A 4,844-nucleotide genomic window follows, 5' to 3' on the forward strand; every position below is an offset into this window, starting at 1 on the left:
CTGAATAAGGGTACTTCTACTTTCAATTTTGGGGGGCATATATGCTGCAGTGGAATTCTGTGTTCAATATTTTGAGGAGCCACCATATTTTTTTCTACAGATGAACCATTTTACTTCATTCCTTCATAGGGCAGAACAAGATTGCCATTTATGGATCTACCTCATTTTGTTTATCCTTTTCCCCATTGATGGACATTTGCATAGTTTCTGGTTTTTGCCTATTGTGAACACTGCTGCTATGAAAAAAAACAAACATTTTTGTTTGTTTGTATCAGTGTTTTCAATTTTGGGGGTATACATCTAGGAGTATAATTGTTGAACCATATAGTAATCCTACTTTGATCTATTTGAGTAAATGCCAAAATATTTTATACGTAGACTCACCATTTTTCACAAGCAAGGTGTAAGGGTTTCAGTTTCTCAACATCCTTTCCAAAATTTGTTATTTTAGTTTTCTTGATTATAGCGATTCTATTGTGTGTAAAAGGACATCTAACTGGTTTAAATCTTCATTTCCATAAAGACTAAGGATGTTTAACATCTATTCATGTGCTATTCACCATTTGTATGATTTCTTTGGAGGAAGGTCTATCCAAGTCCTTTGTCTATTTTAAAAAATGGGTTGTCTTTTTGCTGAGGAGTTCTGAAAGCTCTTTACATATTCTGGGCAACAGACTCTTATTAGATAAATAATGTGCAAATATTTTCTTCCATTCTGGGGGCAATCTTTTCACTTTCCAGATAGTATCTTATGATGTACAAAGATTTTTATTTTTTTTTACATTTCTTTTTTAAGAGTGAGTGAGAGAGAGTGTGTGAGTGGTCAGGGGCAGAGGGAGAAGGACAGAGAATCTTAAGCAGGCCCCACACTCAGTGTGGAGCCTGACGTGGGCTCGATCTCATGACCCTGAGATCATGATCTGAGCCAAAATTAAGAGTCGGACGTTTAACCAACTGAGCCACCCGGGCACCCAGAACAGATTTTTGATTTTGAGGATATTATTTTATCTTTTTTTTTCTTTCCTTTCTTATGCTTTGGTGTCAGATCTAAAAGCATTGCTAGATCCAAGGTTATGAAGATTTATCCCCATTTATTTCTTCTAGAGTTTATAGTTTTACCTCTTACATTTAAGCCTTTAATTTATTTTGAGTTAATGTTTATATGTGGTGTGAGGTAAGGGTCCAGTTTCATTCCTCTGTACATGGATAGCCAATTGTCTAGCACCCTTTGTTGAAAAGACCATTCTCTCCCCCAGTGTAATAATGTTGCCACCCTTGTCAAAATTCAGTGGACCATAGATGAAGGGGTCTATTTCTGGGCTCTCAGTTAAATCCCACTGATCTGTATGCATATCTTTTTAAAAAAATTATTTATTTATTTTTAAAAAGGTTTTAAATTTAAATTCAACTAATTAACGTATAATGTATTATTTGTTTCAGGGTGAATGCATACCTTTATGACAGTATCACAATGTTTTATTTACTGTTGCTTTGTATTAATATTTGAACTTTGAAAGTATGACCTTTCACCTTTGATTTTCTTTTTCAAGATTGTTTTGGCTATTTTGTGGTCCCTTGAAATTCCATATGACTGTTAGGATTAGCTTGTGCATTTCTTTCCAAAGGCCTTTGTGAATTTTCTTGGGAACATATTGAATTTCCACATTGCATTGTGTACTATTGCCATCTTATCAATAGTATGTCTTTTCATCACCATGGGGTCCTCAGATTTATTTAGGTTTCCCTTTCTTTCAACAATGTTTTGTAATTTTCAGTGTATAAGCCTTGCACCTTGATTACATCTATTCCTAAGTATTTTGTCAATGTTAATGTTCCCTAAAATGGAATTGTTTTCTTAAATTATTTTTTGGATGATTCATGGCTAATGTATACAAATAAGAGAGATTTTTGTGTATTGATATTAACTGGCTATAATCATTTTTTGTTGATTGTTTAGGAAGCTCTCTATATAAGATGATGTCATCTCTGGTCTCTGAATAGACGTAGTTCTACTGTTTTCTTTCACATGTGGATTTCTTGCCTTATCATTCTGGGTAGAACTTTCAGTACGATACTGAGCAATGAGTGAAAGCCAGCATGATGGACTTGTTTGTGATTTCAGAGTAGAGCTGTCAGTCCTCAAAATTGAACATGATGTTTGATTAGAGTTAGGGTTGGGTTAGGGGTTAGGGTTAAGGGTTAGGGTTAGGGTAGGTGACCCTGTGACCCATGCAGCCCCACAGTCAGTATGCTGGAGCCAGGAACACTCCCCCTGTGCTGAGCTCCTGGGCAAACCCTGTAGGTCCCGTTCCCTGGCTGACCCCCTGCAGGTTCTGTCCCCACCTGCCATGAGTTGAGCACCTTTGGGCACAGCCCTTGTTTCTATGCCCTACAGACTGGGTAGAATCAGCTGCATGGGTTTCTAGCCTCCTAAGCCTCAGACTTCCCTTTGTAAGATGGGGTCCTGATAGCTCCCATCTCTGGGAGCCGAAGGTAGGGAGGCCCCACCAGCAGACTCGCTCCGGACAGGCCAGGAGGGTGGCTGTTGCTTAAAGCAGCCCAGGTCCTGACCCCTTGAAGAAAGTGCGCACGTTCAAGGCCCAAGTTTTGGGGTTCTGCCGCCAGCATTTGGCAGTGACCCTCCTCCAGCCTTGTCCCCTGTCCCTGTGGATACATGGTCTTCCTGGAGCTGTTCCTGCAGACAGTTGAGAACCACTTCATGGTGGGACACAGGGTCACCTACTACGTCTTCACCAATCAGTTGGCTGCCGGGCCCCATGGGCCCCTCCGGGAAGGCCAGAGGGTGGTGGTCCTCGAGGTCCCCGGCGCCCCGCGCTGGGAGGACATGTCCATGCAGCACATGTGATGATCCACCGCTTCTGCAAGCAGCTCTTCCTGTCATCGCGCACTGAAATAAAGTTCTCAGACACCAATCTGAGCGACCATGCAGGGCTGCCTCTCCAAGTAGAGCTGTAGCAGCTGGGTTCTGCACATAGATTTTATTTCATTTTTTATCAGAAAAGCAAGTGCAGATGCCTCAAAGCGTGGGAAAGGAGGACAAAGGGATGGCAAGTATCCTGAAGCTGTAAAGCAGGCCTGCACCCTCCCCTGCGCGCAGGCACGCAGGGAGGCAGTCAGGGGATAAGGGAAGAGTGGAATGTTTGTGCTAGCAAATGCCAAGTGCAGGAAGGGGGGCCTGAGGGTTACATTCTTTCCTAGCTCCTAACATATGCCTTGCCCCTGGGGATCAGGGGATCCTGCTCCTACCGGGCCATTGCATTCAATAGCCTGAGAACAGGAACGGTGCTGACATTTCAGCTGCTTCCACAATCACTCCTTAGAGCTTACAATATATTTTCGAAGAATAACTCCGCACTTCCTCCATGAGGTGGACTACCTGGTTTGCACGGAGGTGGACATGAAGTTCTGCGACCATGTGAGCATGGAGATCCTGTCCCCCATCTTTGGCACCCTGCACCCCAGTTTCTACCGGGCGGCCCTCAAGGACTTCAGCTATGAGTATTGGCCATAGTCCCAGGCACACAACCCCAGGGACAAGGGCGACTTTTACTACATGGGGGCCTTTTTGGGGGGTCGGTGGTAGAGGTTCACTGACTGACCTTGGCCTGTCACCAGGCAATGGGGGTCAACCTGGCCAATGGGATCGAGGCTGTGTGGTACAATGAGAGCCACCTGAACAGGTATCTGCTGGACCATAAGCCCATTAAGGTGCTGTCCGCAGAGGACCTGTGGGACCCACAGCTGCTGGGCTGCTGGAGGACCTGTGGGACCCTCAGCTGCTGGGCTGTCTCCAAGAGGACCTGTGGGACTCACAGCTGCTGGGCTGCCCCCCATCATGAAGAAGCTGAGATTCATGGCTGTGCCCAAGAATCACCAGGACATCAGCAGTGGTCATTACTTGAGGAGTTGTTTTGGTGCCCACCGGGTCTTTCACTTGAGTTAACAGATGAGCCCGAAGGAAGGACGTCATCAGTTAGGAAGTATAGATGAAGGTCAGAGTGGAGGTGGGCAAAGGCCTCTTTCATTCAGAGAGCAGGGAAACTCTGAGTTTCTTCTACACACCTTGCCCTGCTCATCACTTCCAGTTGCCTGGCCCTGAGTTCTGTCCTTTCAATGAATTGGTCATCTAATAAGTAACATGTTTCTCTGAGTTCCATGAGCCAGTGGAGCAGATTATTCGAACCTGAAGAGGAGGTTGTGGGGACCTCCAATCTGTAGCCCATAGCTGGGAAACACGGGTGACCTCTCTGCCCAGCCACTGGCTGATCACTAAGTTAACTGCACAGGGATTCAGTAGCCACACACAGCAAAGAATACAGACTTAACAAAGTTAGTTCAGAAAAGTCACTAAGCCAAAGTAGCAACTACAACGAGCAGCAATCATAAAGCCTGGCATGGGGAAGGTCTGATGTTCAGGATGCTTCTATTATAATATTCATAATCACACCCTGGACTTGTCACTGGGGCCAAGTCCCCTGGCTGGGGGTCAGGTAGCTCCTACATGTTCCACATGCCTCTCCCTGGCTCCCCTAGCCATGCACAGTCCTGTGTTGCTTCCCAGCAGAAGTTGGTTTTAACCAAGGCCAGGAAGATGGGATGGGTTTTCCTGATACCACCACCCACCCCTGACCCCATGCTGCAAGAGAGGAAAGTTTTCTTCAATCCTCTTAAGGTCCCTGGCTGGGTCTGGAAATTGGCAAAACAGATGAACAGGAGAAAAGCAGACAAAGTGTATTGATTTTTTTGGTGGGAGCCTCACAAAAACACGGAGACCAGCAGAGGTGATTGGAGCAGACAGCTCTTCTACCTTTTAGACAAAAAAG

At 45.0% G+C, this 4,844-nt stretch overlaps 1 pseudogene; it reads left to right on the plus strand.

The window, feature by feature from the left end:
* Positions 1–2,674: 2,674 nt before the first annotated feature.
* LOC118537016 (histo-blood group ABO system transferase 1 pseudogene) lies at positions 2,675–3,964 on the plus strand (annotated as a pseudogene).
* The last annotated feature ends 880 nt before the right edge of the window (positions 3,965–4,844 follow it).

The sequence above is a fragment of the Halichoerus grypus genome, unplaced genomic scaffold (genome assembly GCF_964656455.1).
Source record: "Halichoerus grypus unplaced genomic scaffold, mHalGry1.hap1.1 HAP1_SCAFFOLD_79, whole genome shotgun sequence".
NCBI classification, from domain to species: domain Eukaryota; kingdom Metazoa; phylum Chordata; class Mammalia; order Carnivora; family Phocidae; genus Halichoerus; species Halichoerus grypus.